At 42.3% G+C, this 18863-nt stretch overlaps 1 protein-coding gene and 1 long non-coding RNA gene across 2 annotated transcripts in view; one reads left to right on the top strand and one right to left on the bottom strand.

Moving 5' to 3' along the window:
• Positions 1-18863, bottom strand: part of LOC308466039 — a 365679-nt gene that overhangs the window by 75016 nt on the left and 271800 nt on the right. The gene's annotated exons all lie outside the window — the stretch shown is intronic.
• MED13L (mediator complex subunit 13L) overlaps positions 1-18863 on the top strand; it is a 172444-nt gene that overhangs the window by 1888 nt on the left and 151693 nt on the right. The window lies entirely within an intron of this gene.

The raw sequence follows: 18863 nt of genomic DNA on the forward strand, positions 1-18863 counted from the left end.
GTACAAACGTGCGTATAAGCAGCTTTGCCGCCTTTCCGGGGGATCCTAGGCATAGCTGCTCGCAAGCTGGCCTTCCCGTGTTGCTGAGCGGGCATTTCGGCTTTCAGATTCGCAGCGTGACCCTTGCGGTGGTCTGCCAGCTTGCTCCCGTGGCAGGCGTGCCTGGGATTGTTGCAAGCCTGAAGGCAGGAAGGGGAGGAGGGTGAGAGTCTGACAAGAGGCAGGGGACGCTGCGAGGCCTGCTTGCTGCTGTTGCTAATGTTTTCCTGCCTCCTGCTGACCCGCTCCCGGCAGCAACTTTCTCGGCCTTTATAGCCTGGGTGGCAAGGCAGTCCTTGGCCCCGACTGCTCTTCCCGCCCCGCTTCCACTCGCCCGCCCCTCTTTCTTGCAAAGGGACTCGCGCAGGGGGAACTGCCGCTTTGCGGCGCCCCCTCCTCTCTCCGTGTTTCCCCTCCGTCTGGTAAGCGGAAAAAGAGTGGAGGTCGGTGGAAGGAAGGCTGACTCTTCTGCCCTGCAATCCAGTTCACGCGCTTGGAGCTGGCTGCGCCTCCTCCCTTTTCTCAGCGCTATGCAAAACAGAGGAGGATTCTCACCCGGGACCCCCGGCAGAAGTCGGCGTGGCTGAGTGAGCAGAGGGGGTGGGAGGAAAACAATGCACCCCCTCCCCTTGCCAGCCAAAACTACAGCTTTTGCTTGGCGTAGGTTCCTGTGTGGTGCCCCGTCTTCCCACATTCAACCACCACCTCCTCCTCCTCCTGCGGCTGGTAATTGACAACTTTCACTCTGTTACTTGGATTGTGTAACTTGATATGAATGGAGCTGTAAGGGTCAGCTGTTCAGACTGGCAGCTACCTATGGATCTTTTCAGAGAAAGTCAGCTGAACTTGAAAAAGACCAACATTTGTTTCAGGACCAGGTCGTTGATGTTTTCAATCGTTATGCTTTTCTGGCAGGCAGGTGAAAAAGAAGTCTTGGGGTGGGTCTTTTGCCTGGTCAGCTGTCCTCGAGGGAAGTGGGTTTACTTAGGGCATGTGCTTGTTTACATCTGCAATTGTTAATTAGTAGCACAAGTTAAAGTAAGTCGAGTGTGAGAAGAGGGGTGCTGAGTATTGCAAGTAGCTCAGAGCAGTGTATCATCTTAATGTGGACTGGAGTTGCAAAAAAGAATGATTATGTTCATTAGAATCAAGGACCTCTGGGTTGCTTATTTCATGGTTTTAAGCTGTTTGGATTGTACAGCAATCTGTTCTAGCTCCCAACAGCAGCACTATACCGCCCCAATTTTATAATAAATAATAAAAGAAAAAAAGTGGGATTGGTGAAAAGAGTTAAGAACAGAGAGATATGGGGAAATAGTCATTATTCTTTTATTTACCAGATTTGTAGATAGCCCTTCATAGGGTGATCCCAGGGCAATAGCCAACATGTTATAAAATGTGCAATAATGTAAAATGATATATTAATTAAAAGCAATCATTAAAAAAACCCAATCAATAAAAAAAACCAGCATGAGAAAATATAAAGCTTTAACAACTAATTTACCCCCAAATGCCTGGGAGAATAAAAGCATTTCACTTGGCAGAAGAAATGCGTAAGAGTTTCCACCCAATTAAGCCTAGGGGAAGGGAAATGATTCAGTCCCACATTGCAGGTTGGGGTTAATAGGTGGGTGCCAAACCTAAAAAGGCTGAAGTTCAGTCTATATACCCAACATGTGTATTGGAGTTTTTCTAATGGGCCAACGCCACTAAATGCTCTATATAACTAGTCCCTGCAGTAGTGTGATACCCTTTATTGCTGCTGCCCTTCTATCTCTGCCTGATTGTCCTAGAGATAACTGCTTGTGTCTTTAAATAAATATAACTGATATGTCTCTCCGCCATGCATTAGGAAATAGAGATCCTTCTGTTGTCTTTTTAAAGTGGTGGGATGATGTAACTAATGTTTGTTGATTGTAGTTTAAATTATGTAAATCAGTTGGGCTTGCTTGATGTTCCTCAAATTTTTGATACAAATTTAAGAGAGTTATATTGTTTAAAATTGCTTTCTTGCTAATACTTTTATAATAATAATAACAATTTAATATCTATACCCCGCCCATCTGGCTGGGTTTCCCCAGCCACTCTGGGCGGCTGCCAACCGAATATTAAAAACACAATACAGCATTAAACATTAAAAACTTCCCTAAACAGGGCTGCCTTCAGATGTCTTTTAAAAGTAAGATAGTTGCTTATTGCCTTGACATCTGATGGGAGGGTGTTCCACAGGACAAGCGCCACTACCAAGAAGGCCCTCTGCCTGCTTCCCTGTAACCTGACTTCTTGCAGTGAGGGAACCACCAGAAGGCCCTCGGCGCTGGACCTCAAGGTCCGGTCTGAATGATGGGGGTGGAGACGTTCCTTCAGGTCAGCACCAACACTTTGAATTGTGCTCGGAAACATACTGGGAGCCATTGCAGATCTCTCAGGACCGGTGTTACTTTGTATGGGCAGCAGATAGGACTGCCAGTGAGTGAATTGTGTAGATCAGGGGTCAGCAGCCTTTTTCAGCCGTGGGCCGGTCCACCATCCCTCAGACCATGTGGCGGGCCAGGCTATATTTTTTGGGGGGGGAAATGAACCAATTCCTATGTCCCACAAATAACCCAGAGATGCATTTTAAATAAAAGGACACTTTCTACTCATGTAAAAACACGCTGATTCCCGGACTGTGGGCTGGATTAGGAAGGCGATTGGGCCGCATCCGGCCCCCGGGCCCTAGGTTGCCTACCCCTGGTGTAGATCTTGCATTCAGTACAGGAATGAAGTCTAGTTCTTTTTCTACTAAATTAGTATGGCTGGGAAGCTAAAGATCATCAAAGTGACTACATGGGTGTGTACACATGCAGATGTGTATGTGTTCATAGCAGGACATCTGAGTAGAATCAGTTAAGTTTTAAAAGATGATACTCTGGCCCCTCTCTTTAAAAAAAAAAAAAAAAGTCCACATGAATTCACAGGCACTTCTACATAAAATGTGAAAGTATAGCTCGTTGTTTGAAAGTTGTCTGTATAGTCATTGGGGCTCAATTCCATGTAATGGGTTGTCTCTGTGAGAAGAATATACTTCTGCTTGTGCAGTGATACTTGAACTTCCTCTTCCCTCTTCTCCCCTGTGAACGCTTAAAATGTGCTTTGGAGGGACCCTCAGGAGCAAATTTTAGAGTGCAAGAGGGGAAGAAGAAGAAGGTGAAGTCCCATTGCATTAGAAGAAGCCCACTCATGCATTTTTTATTCTGTCCAATATGCTTAGATCTGGGGTGCCAACATTATTTACAATATTGAATTTATATCTCATCCTTCTTCCCAATTGGAGTGTATCAATGCCACAGCCTGATTCTATGCATTCTCTTAGGTACTCTTACTGGGCACAATGGGGCCTACCTCCTATTAATTCAGGATTACAGCCTGAAAAAGTGTAGTGTGCATCAGAAAATATTAAAACCTAAGCTTAAGACGTTTTTCTCCCACATGCTTATTGGTCTTATAATGGTAATGATAATAATGTTATTATTTGTACCCCACCCAACTTATTGGGTTGCCCCAGCACAATAAAAATACTTTATATTTTAAAATGCTAATGGATTAAAATAACGTTGCCCAATTTATTTAAAAAGTGGTCTTGCTTTCAACAATGCCTCAAATTGCATTGTACTAGAATTTGTGTTTAAACCCACCTTTGTCATGAATGAATGCAAGTGATGCGATTGCTGCAATGTGACTAATTTGAAAAGGGTTCACCCTCTTACTGATTAAATATATCCCTGTCTCATGCATCTCTACCCAGAAGCAAGTCTCCCATATTCTTTGCTAAGTGTGCATTAGATTGCCATTATACGCTTTTTTGTTGTACAAGAATCCTGCCCATATTACACAAAGCAATGTTTGTCTCTTAACCTTGGCGAAGTTTTTTTTTTTAATTGAACAGATATTGAGCATATGGAAACAAAGAACAATCATGCTGCAGTTGCTAAATCTGAGGGGTTTCTGTATAAGCAAGCATATGGTTTCTGCCACCATGGGGTAAACACAGTAATGGACTCTTAACTTGAGCAGAGAACATCAAAACTTGTATGTTCGTCTAGTTTTTATTGCACTACATTTGTGTGTGAGTGTTTTCATAACAAGGATCTGATGATTCACAATAATGTGTTTCAATACATCACTTATGGTATTGTTGACATATATGAAATAATAAATAGAAAATACAGTGAAAACTATGAAGTACTTCATAAATGTTAATTTGTTAGGGTTTCTTTTATAATTTAAAAATGAGATCAGAATACTTAACATTTACCCAAAAGCCAAACTTTATAAAGGTTAAAGCTACCCTGGATTGTATAATAAAAAAGATACCCTCAATGCTTGATTGATTTCTAAATAACACAGGTTTATAATAGAGAATGGATTTCTCATTGCTCACAAAGTATTTCCAGAGTGCAGGAGACTCATTGTGCCTGGGAAGTTGTCCCCGCTGGCTCCTTTGGGAGCTATGTGGTTAATTTTACTAAGCATTTTTAAAAACGCGATATTTTGTCCTTTTGTTCAAGAGCCAACTTTAAAGGAGTATTATGAAAAGGCAGCCTGTTTCTATGAAGATGAACAGGAATGATTATGTGATTGGAACATTCAGGACCTGATGTTTTTAAGGTAGTGATTTGTGCATAGTTAATACACTTTCACAGAAAGATACAAACTTGAGGGAAATCCCCCCCCCCCCGTGAGATTCTTAGAGTAGAGCTACACCATACATTTAAATCACTTGACTTCTCCCAGAGTATCCAAGGAACTGCAGTCCTCCCCAGAACTACAATTCCAAGCACCCTTAACAGATTACAGTTCCCACTTGCTTTAAATTACTTGTGTTAGATGAACTTTGGCTGTGTGGTGTGGATCGGCTCTCAGTTCGGTTATGCTGGGATTTTTTCTTCCTACTGAAATAGAGTGCCTTTTCAAATGCTGATTTTTTGTAATCTTAAACCACGTGACTGATATTGTTTGGATGATTTTTTTAGGTTCTGATTTTCACTTCTCGATTCATACCATTATCACCACCAGTACATAGTATTTCTTATTAAATGGGCAGCACCAGCTCTTCCTTCAGGCAACTCAGTGCTTATATGCTTTTTCTGTGAAAATGCAAAAGATTTGTGGGTTATATAATGATCTGATTGTTTCAGATGAAATGCAGATATTTCCATTGATTCCTTATACTTAACTGATATGCTGTGTAAAACATACTTTTATGTAGCACACTCTTGTTAAAAGCTTGGTATAGTGTCTGATACTTTTACTGTTCTTAGCTGATAACACTTCCAGTCTTTTACTGCAATCCTGATTACAGACAAGTTCTTGCTGATCTGTGGGATTTCACAATCCTAACTCTTCAGCATTGCAGCATATGCCTTCTTTGTTTGGTAGGAAACAGTTTTATGTAGCACTAGACTTGTCAGTTCTGTTCCTTTGATCTCAGCTTGGAAACTACAGGCAATACTTGTTTTGCGTGGGGGTTCCCTTCCAGACCCCTACACGCATCGGTGGAGCACATGTAAGCTTTCTCTAACCCCTTTTCATTACATATTTACGGCGTTTTGCGGCTACTTCAGGATTTGGTACCATTTGCGTGTGCACGGTCACACATCATTTTGATGCGCCTATATCAGTTGCTGCCTGTAATGAGAATGAGTTCAGTTTAAAAATTACATTGAGGATGCATTATTGAGACCATATTTATGTCTCATCTGTGGAACTTGGTGCTGCAGACTTTAGTTGCATGAATAAAAGACAATAAATTACCTGTTTACCTATGTCAAAATGTAAGCTGACATCTTTAAATTTCATTTCTTCATAGATCTAATGAATATGAAATATCCATGCTATAGTAAGAGGTGTTAAGATCCCTTTGCAAGTGACTTAATATTAAGACCCCTTTGCCTGTATTTTAAGAGTGGTTCCTTCAACAAAGACTCAGTGGGGAGGGTTTTGTAAAAATGTCTACACACTGGAAATGAGGAAATAATACTTTTATTTTTGCTTTTGGGTGAATCAGTGGTGACTGTTTTGTTGTTCAACTGAAAGCATGGTTCTCATCAAAAATTTGATTGCAGGCTAGGAGCATAGAGCCAAGTGTGAGGTGGACATCTGAAGGAGGCATAAAGAATTGACTGGTGGTGCCTCAGCCCTTTTCTATAACTCCCCTTAGGTTTTGTGTGTTCCTTTAAGACACCTCTCCAATGTTCTCCAAATGCTTCAGACAACCAACTCCCATCAGCTGCTGGTAGCATGCCCAGCATGATTCTATCTGCCCTGGCATCATACAGCTGTGCTGCGTGGCGCTGATGAGAGTTGCCCAAAACAAATTGGAGGGGCACCATGTTTGTCTCAGCTGCTTTAGGTGTAGAAAAAGCACCTTCCTTATCATAGGTAGTGAAGAATGTTTAAAGTAGGAATTTGGATACAGTCCTTGCCTACTCAACTGAAGGGCTGTAACTCCCTGGGTAGTGCATCTGCTTTGTATGCAGAAGGTCCCAGTTAAATCCCCTATGACATTTCTAGGTGGGCTGGGGGGATATATCATGGAGAGAGGCTGGTAGTCGGAGCAGACCAAACTGAGCTAGATGAGCTAGCAACTTATTCTATAAGAATTATGTGTTTACTTTCATATTGTTGCATTCTATTGAGGTTTCTCTTCCCAGCTGTGAATTTCTAGGGATGTGGGAAAACACTTCTTTTCTCCTTCCTTTTGAGTGGATTATTGGTGGAGCAGAGACAAATATTTATTTCGTATCTTGCTGGGACAAGGAGTGGGGATGCTAGTTTGTTACTTTCTCCTCCCACCCCTGTTGATTATGACAAGTTTGTTTGTTTATTTTTAATAAACAAAATACACCCCTCTCTTCACCAGGTGGGTTTCAAAACAACTTGCAACAACGAAATGAAAAATATACAAAATTTTAAAATGTAAATTAAACCTCCCAAATGTATTTAGTTGTAACTGAACCTCCCAAATGTATTTATTAGGAATTAGAAGGCTAAATATATTCAGCTTAATTGAAAAATTCCATAAGTGGTGTACATAAAACAATATCAAACAATAATCTATAATGTACAGATACACTAAGCAACATTTCAAAACAAGTATAACTGACGTGTATGTGCAGAGATAGGCCTGCTGAAATATATTTTTAGGCAGACACAGGTGTTACTGCAGTTTGACAAAAGTTTTTTGATTTTTTTTTACTATGGTGGTTGCCATTGACTTACGAAAATGTATACTTGTGTGATTCATTTTATTAATTACTTGGTGATACACGATGCAGACCTAAAATACCCAGTGAATTTTGATAGCTTAGTTAGCAGGCCCATTTTATACCAGGCTCTTGATAAAAGTTTTGCTGCCGTGCTTCAGGTTGCTCTTCCTGGTGAGAGTGCAGATGCCCATGTACGAGCTGGCAGGGTTGAGTTCCCTCTTGGACTGTCACAGGTGCCTGGCAATGTTGTTAGAGAAATTGATTCAGGTTTCCTGGGGCAAGGATCAAGAGCTCCTTGGCACAGGGAAAAGTAGAGAATATAGCAGACTCTTCCTCTTTAGTATAAGGTCAGCAGAGATCTAGTGGGGAATGAGTTTCAGGAGAGGCCTCCCTGGGAGGATTGGGGCAGGCACCTAGTAAGGTTATCTTTTATTGCATATCCATCTGCTCCATGACAACTTGAGATACATGATCCAGTAGGTTTTTTTCTAGTTGAGTCTACTGATAACTTGTCTTGATGTTGTGGTAGTTTTATGGAAACTATTCTGAATGAAATTAGATAAGGATTTCCACACTTCTTTCAGTATACTGTGCTGCTGACTGGGATTGTTTTTGCAGGTGGCTTCTGTTCTGTTTCATTCTCTTTCGGAAGGCAATTTTTATTAATGTGTGACTTTAAAAACCTGAAGTAGGCAAAGAGAAACAATTTAACAAACTTCTTATCTGCACCTCTCACCTTGTCTTGTTGCCTTGTCCCTCCTGCCACTGTTGAATTCTTTTGGGCACATGAATAAGGAATTCTGAGCCAGGAGGGTTGTAAGCTTATGATACTATCTGTGAGAGCAAGTATCATGTTGCTAGTGTCAAATTTGTTTGGTTCCTGCATTCCTGATCTGTGTTGACCTCTGAAAACACTGCACTGCAACATTTCACTAAGCTGAGTTAATGAGAACTTAGCCATTTCGTCAGGATACCTCAGACAGGGCAGTGTTTTCCAGATGTTTACTTAAGGGTGCATGATGGAAGAAAATCTCATTGGCTGTTTGTTTTTATGACTTAGGGAATTATTTGTGACTGAAGTGTTAGGGTTCAGGGACTCAGTAGCTATTATCTGAAATCATTTTTGGATTTCAGATTGTGTGCAAGAAGCCTAAGCTTTAATCAGAGCTAAACTAATTTACTCTGTGCATTAAATCTAGCAACATGTGATAGTGTTGTAATGCTGCCACTGACTGATCTTTTGACAGCTTCTTAATAGTCTCCGTAGCTAAAGAATATGATTTTGCTTAATGATGGTGCCTTGTTTTTAAGATACTGGCAATAATTCCCTATGTATATGTGCATCCCACTAACCCATGTACTCATATGTGATGCATATATGTATATGGTATATGGCTATTGTCAATTTCCTCTTAATCTTTATCAACTTTCATACTACTTTTTACAAAGGTCGGCTGCTGGAATTGCAGTGTGCAAAAATGTTGTCTGCTGGAATTGTGTGCTTACTAGAGGTGTGGACTTTGTGATAGTATTCAAAATTGGATATAAAATTGAATACTCCAGGTTTCTGGAGAACTTTGTAACAAAGCCCAATTGGGGATAATAAATGTAAATGTTGTGATAACGTACATGCAATCCATGTACTGAGATGGGTTTTTTTTTGTGAGGGACTGATACTTTATGGTACAAAAGAGCTTATTACCTCTTTGAGAGGATGACCACATCATGTAACCACATAACAAGCATAAGATGCCATTGGTTGCTTCTTAAACAGTTCTTGTGTGTATGATCAGCCACTTACTTTGCAGAATATTTGGTGCCCTGGCTACTTGCCCATTTCTCTGGATTGAGGCCATAGCCTTAAATGAATATATCAAACAAATGAAGGCTGCAATCCTAAACACATTTACTAGAAAGAAAGCCCCATTGAACACAGTAGTACTTACTTCTCAGTAAACCTAAATAGGAATGGACTGAACACTGTTTAAAGCTTGAAACAGCATTCTTGAGCACACTGGAATAATGTTATACCTCATTTTTCCTGCTTCTTTCATGCAGCTCAGCAGTGTTGCCGCTCAGTAGGAGTCTTTCCCTGATGGCATCATTGTGCCTCAGGGAATAGTATATACGCAATTCTATTTTTAGGGAGAGGGTTATAAGTTGTGATCTTAAAGGGTTTTAAAAACCCCACTTGCCTATATGCTTATCTGTATGCTCCTTGGCTTGACATAGTGGAACTCCCCAAGGATGCAGCTTTTGAAAAAAACCTCAGTTCTCTTTTGTCATTCTTTAGACCACAGGACTTCCTGGTCTTCTTTTATCTCTCTCCTCCCTTTATGGTGATAGCTTTGAGCACATATACTGAATAGAAGAGAGGAGCACTATTTTCTCTCTCTCTCTCTCTCTCTCTCTCTCTCTCTCTCTCTGTGTGTGTGTGTGTGTATCTATGTGTGGGATGGGCAGAAAGTAGATCAGGATCTGCTGGTATATTTCTGGTAGATTGGCGAGGTTTTCCGGCTCCATATTGTTTAAAAATAGCAATAGCAAAACAACTTTTGCCACCTAAAATTAGACAGAAGAAATGAAGAAAGCTAACCAGGAGTGTGAGATAGGACTGGGATCTCATTTCAGTGTTCATGCTGAAGACCAAATCCAAGGCTCACAACGCACTCAGGGATGTTACATGGAAAAAATACGAGAGACATTACACATACTTCTGTAAATCAAGAAAATCTTTAATTAAAAAAATAATAATAACAATGCACTCAGGGTACCTTGAAACAACATTAGTGCTAATGACTTTTGCACCTTGTTATGTTGCATTTTTTTGCATCTGTATTTTGTAAAAAAAAGTTAAGCCTGATGAATGCACCCATTATGATGCACATATAATTAGCTCAGGGGTTGTCAACATTTTTGAACAAGTGGGCACGCTTCAAGTGCTATGGGGTCCAGTTTGAAAATGGCTACCATGGGGGTGTGGCATAAGACAAAATGGCTGCTGTGGCATAACACAAAGTCCTGATTGTGGAGATGATGATGATTACTTATTCAACTTATACACCACCCTATACCGGAAGGTCTCAGGGCGGTTCACAACAAGACCACAACATATAAAATCAAACCAAAAGCAATAGCCCAGGAACGCCCCCTCCCCAGCCACATTCTGAAAGGGTGTTGGATGTCAATAAGATCAACCAAAGGCCTGGTTAAAAAGGAACATTTTTGTCTGGTGCCTAAAGGTGTATAATAAAGGCGCCGGGCGAACTTCCATGGGGAGAGCATTCCATAGACGGGGAACCACTGAAGAGAAGGCCCGTTCTTGTCTTGCCACCCTCTGGATCTCTTGAGGAGGAGATAGAGGTGTTAAAGGCACATGAGCACTGTTCCCCCTCATGCCAGTCCTAAACCCATGCCTAGGCTGCCATCCTGTGCCCATTAACTCCATTAAACATAAAGAGGCTTCTTTTTGAAGTAGATATATATACAATTTTACTGTAAGTTAGCTACGTAGTGAATTCTTAATGAGTTCCTGGACATCACCTCCTGCACAGCAGGCGACATGGCTCATTGCAGAGTTTTCACATTGTGCACTTGACATTCTTTTTAATATTCACCCACACTTGATTGCTTAGTAGTATTTGCAGAAAATAACATCTTGTGTGTACCTGATCTCAGATGAACCACCCCATAGGAAAGATGCATCCCAGTCGCTAGGAAAAAAGGAAGAGCAAACTAGGGAGGTTCCAAAGACTATTAGAAAATAAAACAGAAGCAGGAAAAGTGCTCTAAAGTGGAGGGGAAAGCAAGAAGCTTTTTAGGATGATAACAACAACAACAACAACAACAACAACAACAACAATAATAATTTATTATTTGTACCCCGCCCATCTGGCTGGGTTTCACCAGCCACTCTGCGTGGCTTCCAACAAAGATGAAAAATACACTAAAATGTCACATATTAAAAACTTCCCTGAACAGGGCTGCCTTCAGATGTCTTCTGAATGTCAGGTAGTTGTTTATCGCTTTGACATCTGATGGGAGGGCGTTCCACAGGGCGGGCGCCACTACTGAGAAGGCCCTCTGCCTGGTTCCCTGTAACTTGGCCTCTCGCAGTGAGGGAACCGCCAGAAGGCCCTCGGAGCTGGACCTCAGTGTCCGGGCAGAACGATGGGGGAGGAGACGCTCCTTCAGATATACTGGACCGAGGCCGTTTAGGGCTTTAAAGGTCAGCACCAACACTTTGAATTGTGCTCGGAAACGTACTGGGAGCCAATGTAGGTCTTTCAAGACTGGTGTTATATGGTCTCGGTGGCCGCTCCCAGTCACCAGTCTAGCTGCCGCGTTCTGGATTAGTTGTAGTTTCCGGGTCACCTTCAAAGCTAGCCCCGCGTAGAGCGCATTGCAGTAGTCCAAGTGGGAGATAACCAGAGCATGCACCACTCTGGCGAGACAGTCTGCAGGCAGATAGGGTCTCAGCCTACGTACCAGATGGAGCTGGTAAACAGCTGCCCTGGATACAGATTTGACCTGTGCCTTCATGGACAGTCCAAAATGACTCCCAGGCTGCGCACCTGGTCCTTCAGGGGCACAGTTACCCCATTCAGGACCAGGGAATCCTCCACACCTGCCCGCCTCCTGTCCCCCAAAAACAGTACTTCTGTCTTGTCAGGATTCAACCTCAATCTGTTAGCCGCCATCCATCCAACCGCCTCCAGACACTCACACAGGACCTTCACCGCCTTCACTGGTTCTGATTTAAAAGAGAGGTAGAGCTGGGTATCATCCGCATACTGATGAACACCCAGCCCAAACCTCCTGATGATCTCTCCCAGTGGCTGCATGTAAATGTTGAAAAGCATGGGGGTGAGGCCAGAACCCTGAGGCACCCCACAAGTGAGAGCCCAGGGGTCTGAACACTCATCCCCCCCACTTTCTGAACACGGCCCAGGAGGAAGGAGCGGAACCACTGTATGACAGTGCCCCCAGCTCCCAGCCCCTCAAGACGGTCCAGAAGGATGTTATGGTCGATGGTATCAAATGCCGCTGAGAGATCCAGCAGAACTAGGAAACAGCTCTCACCTTTGTCCCTAGCCCGCCGGAGATCATCAACCAGTGCGACCAAGGCAGTTTCAGTCCCATGATGAGGCCTGAATCCCGACTGGAAGGGATCCAAATGGTCCGCTTCTTCCAGGCGTGCCTGGAGTTGTTCAGCAACCACTCGCTCAATCACCTTGCCCAAGAATGGAAGATTTGAGACTGGGCGATAATTGGCCATCGTGGCCGCATCTAAAGATGGTTTTTAAAGAAGCGGTTTAATAACCGCCTCTTTCAGCGGGTCTGGGAAGGCTCCCTCATGGAGGGAGGCATTCACCACCCCACGAAGCCCATCGCCCAGTCCTTCCCGGCTAGCTTTTATAAGCCAGGATGGGCAAGGATCCAGGAGACAGGTGGTTGGCTTCACTCGTCCAAGCAGCCTGTCCACATCCTCGGAGGTAACAGATTGGAATTGATCCCACACAACTTGACTAGACAGGACTCTAGCACTCTCCCGCCCTGGCCCTGCTCCCACGGTGGAGTCTACTTCTTCCCGAATCTGAGCGATTTTATCTGCAAAAAACTTTGCGAAATCATTGCAGGAGATCATGTGGCCCGTACTGGGCCCTGATGTCGCAGGTGGTTCCGCTAAATTGTGAACCACCTGAAAAAGTCTCCTGCTGCTGTTTTCTGCAGATGCAATAGAGGCGGCGAAGAAAGTCTTCTTCGCTGTCGCTATCGCCACTTGGTAGGCTCGACATTGAGCTCTAACCTGTGTCCGGTCAGATTTGGAATGAGTTATCCGCCACCGGCGCTCTAGCCGTCTCAACGATTGTTTCATTGCCCTCAGATCCATGGAAAACCACGGGGCTGCCCAGGCTCCATGCAATTGGAGAGGGCGCTTCGGAGCCAAACAGTCAATAGCCCTGGTTAACTCCACATTCCAGCGGGCCACCAGGGAATCGGCTGAAAGGCCATCAGCATGGGATAAAGCATCCCCTACCACTCTCTGGAAACCATTTGGATCCATTAAGTGGTGGGGGCGGACCATCCGAATCGGTCCCACCTCCCTGCAGAGGGGATGGGTCGCAGAGAAGTCCAGTTGCACCAGGAAGTGATCTGACCATGGCACTTATTTCGTTTCGCTTTTACTTAGTGTCAGATCACCAACATCCATAGAGGTAAACACCAGGTCCAAGGCATGTCCGCGGCTATGGGTTGGAACAGACTTATTCAGGGACAGCCCCATGGAGGCCATGCTTTCCACGAAGTCCCGAGCAGCCCCTTGTAAGGTCGTGTCGGCATGGATGTTAAAATCTCCTAGGACAACCAAGCTAGGTGTCTCCAGGAGAACATCTGCCACAACCTGAAGCAGCTCGGGCAGGGAATCCTTGGTGCAGCGGGGAGGTCGGTACACCAAAAGGAATCCTGTACTGCCCCTATTGCCCAACTTCCAGAACATGCACTCGGAAAACTGGGTCTTCCCAATAGGACGCCTGGTGCAAACTAATGACTTCCTAAAAATCACTGCAACCCCCCCTCCCCGCCCACATGACCTGGGTTGCTGTGCGTAAGAGAAACCTGGTGGACAAGCAGCGGCAAGGACAGGCCCATCTGCTTCATCCAACCAAGTCTCTGTTAAACATGCCAGGTCAAGTCCTCCATCCATGATCAAGTCATGGATGGCAGTGGTCTTATGATTCATTGACATGGCATTGCACAGCAGCACCTTCAGGTCATGTGGGTATCCCTTGCTGATTCTAGTATCCATCCGGTCAGGACCAGACCCGGAGGCAGGGATAGTCTTCAGACAACGACTAAACCTGCCTCCTCTGTAATGACATGGTCTGGTCTTAGCGTAACTCCTCCTCCTACCCGTGATCACTGAGATCGGTTGTCCCAGTGCATCCCCCCCGTGGAACATGCCCCAGCCATTTTGTTGGGATTCCTATTGCCTGATGTCCGAATGACTCACTTATCAATCACAGATCTGACTTCACACATTGGCTGAAAACACTGGCAGGTGGGAGCGGCCAGGCTGGCTTATTTCGCAGAAACTGCTTCAAAGGGTACCCACACAGTTTGCTTCATAACCTCTTTTTTTGTAGTGCTAGTGGCTTCCTTTTTATTATTATTTTTATTTTTTAAAAAGCAGGCTGTCATGGGTGTTGAGTTGGTGCCCCCCGTGCGAGTTAACATATGATAGAACAGTTCTCAGGCTTTCTTGTATCAAATTTGGTTGATGTGGAATGTAACTTTGACCTAATTACTATATTACAATAGTATTTTTTTCTGCGTTGAAAAAGAGTTCTAGAAAAAGATGCTGGAATGCTCTGCAATTCTGGTTTTCTTTTGAAAATGCAGTCTTAACTGCATGTCTGACTCGGAGCCATTTCCTGGATCATTGCCAATGCAGCAGTTCCCCCCTCCCCCATTACTAAAGGTTATTGAAAGTCTTCTTACTGTAGTTCTGTTGTGTTGATGTCTCTAACATCAGTTCGCTAGATGGATTCCAGTCTCAAAATGCATAATTGGGCACAACCCAGCAGTAGCACATGTTGGGTTTGTCTGTTTGGGATCACTCATGGAAACCTCTGGAATTTAAGTGCACGGTCAAGCACTTAGCTGTTGTTAGATTGATATCCTAGGGACCATAGGCCAGGCAGGCTCTAATGTGTATTCTTGCATTTCTAGTTTTTCTGCTAAAATTGGGACTGAAAACATTCTCTTTTGTGGCACTGCATGATGAGAGGATTGCAATTCTTGGAGCTAAGTATTGCTACAGAAAATACAATTTCCTTTCTCCTAAAAGTTGTGTAATAGCTAGCCATCTTGCTACATGCAAATGCCTAAAAGAGCAGAGGTGTAGGGAATTATCAGGAGATCAAACACTGAGCCACTTGCAGCCCTTCCCTGTGAAGGTGTGGGTGTGGAAGTGGGAGGAAACATTTTTTAAAAAGCTCTTTGAGGACAGCAGATTTAATTGTGTGTTACTCCTGCTAATTTCATGCAGAACCATAACATTTAGGTATAATTCTGATTTGCAGCACACTCTTTGAGCTGAAACTGGTGACTTTTTATTTTTATTATTGGTGGTGGTATTGTGGTAGATCTACTGATAATTTTTAAAATAACTAACCGTCTAATTGTGAATTTTCAAATTAATAATAGAAAGTATTTGAGTAAACCTTTATAGCAAAATGTCACCCAATATAGAGAACACTTTTTAAATCAGTTACAAGGTTTTAAAATCAGTGTACTATATCTGATTAATGAACAAATTATTACAGCCCTACTTTTTCGTTTCCACCCTTCTTAAACTGAAACTGAGGACAAATAATGTTTTCACTGTCTGGAAATCCTGTAGGAGCATAGCGCCTTATACCAAGTTCATCCATCTGTCTCATTATTGTCTTCACTCACTGGCTGTAGCTTTCCAGGATTTCAGATGGGAATCTTTTCCAACCCTTTTAACTACAGGCTAGGATTGAACCTGGGACCTTTTATATGCAAAGCATATGCTCTTCCACTGAGCTATGGCTTTCTTCTCACTGTGTTTACAAAGGTAACATGTGATGCTGGTGATGTGCAATTTGTGTGTACTTTATGTACTCGAGTGTAGGCCGAGCTCCTGACAGTTTTCTCCCTCACAAAAAGGAGGGTGCGTGCAGAGTGCTTGCGCAAATTGGGCATCTGCAGGTATCAACTGTGTGATGCATTACTTTTTATGTATAGCGGGATATGCACAAATTCCTACCTCTTTCCACTATATATACTAGTGTAAGCTTTAACTTTTATTGTGCAAAATGCTTTTTAAAAAATGCCATATCAAAGTAGTAACTTTCTCTGCTTCTGGCTGTTTTTATGGTTTGGAAACTGTCCTTGTCACTTGGGTGTCCAGGAATCTGAAATACTTCTTCAGCTAACGCAGGGCTAGCACTTTAAGCATAGAAATAATTGTCCAGTTCAGTATTCAGTGACTTCATTAAATCCAAGTCAGATCAAATGGCAAGGCCAGCAATTACTTTCTGCTAGCCAGCTGTTAAGTTCAGTTCCATCCTGATAGTAACATTACACGTATTGCCAAAACACATACCAATTTTATCTAATGGAATGAAGTTATGTATAATAATGTGGGTTGATAACTACATGAGCATTTAATCTGAAATTCACTTTATGTGTTTCCTTTCTCCCTTTAAAGGCTGCATATTTATTATATACAGTATTTGTATTTGAAGCGCAAATATTACACTGACATTTTTGGGTACATAACTCAAAATGTGGGGAAAGTGTAGTGTCTGGCCAGCATTGACTGTTTGAGTTTCTTGCCTAAACATTTTATTTCAACACTGAATAAGGAATTCTACCCTTTTCCAGAAGTAGGAGACCTGTGGCATCCTGCATCAAGCAGCAGATTGGATTTAGTGATTTACAACCCCCCCTCCAATTCTGATTCTGTCTTAGAGATGTACCCCTTTTTGTGGTGTGGCTTCATTGGTTATAGTATACTTTTCAGTTGCCATTTTCTAAGCTAGATCATTGAAACTCTGTCCACAGGGGTTGGAAAAGCTGTAATTTTGAGCTATATTCTTTATTCAGTTTTTCTTATGAAACTGGATTTTTATGTACTTCATTCAAGTCTCTCAAAATTGCTTCCATTTGTGTGTGTGTGTATGTGTGTGTGTATATAAAAGTCTTTGTTCGGAAGAAAAAAATAATCTGTAAAATTTCTGTCTACAATCTTTGGCAGGTCCACAACTTTCTTCTAGGTTTCAGTATTATGCATACTTACCTGGAAGTAAGCATTGCTGCCTGAGTAAGCATGCATATGATCAGGCTGTAAAACGCGCTGAGCATTTGCTTAACAAAACTCTTTTCTGCCAGCTGTAATACTGTTTTCCCACTTATAATAACCAGCTAAATGATCTATCAAAGAAGTCCTGCTGTTTCAGAATGCTTGCTTTGTTCATTTTGTTTCATAACCATAACCATAAGAAAATAATACATATAAAATTACTGCAGTAAATATGCTGCTAAGTACATATGATAAACCAAGCAGTAATAAAGTCAGCATGTTGTTGCAGCATAGAAAACATATGGTTGTATCTTATCATTAAAGTTAATATTCCAGAAGTTTATGAACAGATTCAATAAATCTGTTTTATATATATATATATATATATATATATATATATATATACATATATGAAACCATTGTCATTTACAGTGTGATATCCCTTTTTTAATGCTATTCTAAAATTTCAGGTGTGGGTGTAATTTTCAGATTATAAATCTGTAATGTCTACTTTTCCTGCTAAGTACTTTTTATGTTATTTCCTTAATTCCCCCTAACACTTCATCTCCAAAGTCTTTGCATATCTGAACAAACCTTTACACTCTATCTCCAACACTTACCTGTCACATTTGTGTATATTTTACTATAGTAAGGTGCCATTAATAAATGTTTTTAATAATTAGCACTAATCAGCCCAATTCACACATTGTTAAATATCCGAATCCACTCTTCTTCAGGTATTTTGTTGTTTAAAAATCTTTACCTCCCTATACCCGCAGGCCTGAATCCAAAATCATTGTATATATTTTATTCAGTGATTTTTTCTGGGGGGGGGGGTACGCATACCCCTAAACATTTTGTGAATCTTAAGTTTGGCCTCATTGAGGGGCAGTATTTCAAAATGAATAGGAAAATGAGAGTACCCCTAAACATTTTTTTAAAAGAAAAAAAAGCACTGATTTTACTTATGAGATTAGGAAAACAGAAAAAGTTCTTCAGCGAATGCTTTAAACTGGTAGGAGTCTTGTTACAAAATAGGGAGAAATAGCCTGCCCTGCACATTTCTTTACCTTTCTCTGTGGGGTTTGCCTTTTCAGCTGCCAAACCTTTCCGCACTGTAGAAACTGCTAGCTTTTGTGGGGCTAAAATGAAGGCTGTACAAAGACAATTGTCACATATTTTGCTCCACCCACTTTTGCCTCTGCCCCGGCACGTGTCAGCTAGAAGGTTGCCTGTGAGGGAATATAGCCATTGGACTGAAAATGACCCCCCTCCTCTGTTTTGTAGCAAGTACGGGCTGAGGAAATGCTCACCTGGGGATACCCTCCCTGCTAGGCCCAGTTAGCAAAGCTAACTTGTGCGACCATCCAGTACAGCTTGAGAATGACTTTCCCAACTTCCTGTTTCCCCACACCTGTAGAATTTATGCTTATGATCCAAGCAGTAGGACCTTGGAAGCTTGCCTGCCTTGGGTGGAGCAGTTCCTCTGGTGTCCTGACAAGTTCACTGGTTTGCATTGCACAATAAGCTGTCGTTTCAACTACTGTATTTGCTTTTTTCCTCAGTCCACTCTTATCTGGAGTGTGGAACAAATGCCTCTAGAGACACTTCAATTCAGAGGGATTAAATGATAAGATTATGATGATGATGATGATTAAAATTAGAACAGCCCAGAGCCCTTCTTACAGAATTCTAATATTCACATGATTTTACAGATCTGGTCTCTAAAGTACATAGTAAGC

This window comes from Podarcis pityusensis, assembly GCF_964106645.2.
Source record: "Podarcis pityusensis genome assembly, chromosome: 16".
NCBI lineage: Eukaryota > Metazoa > Chordata > Lepidosauria > Squamata > Lacertidae > Podarcis > Podarcis pityusensis.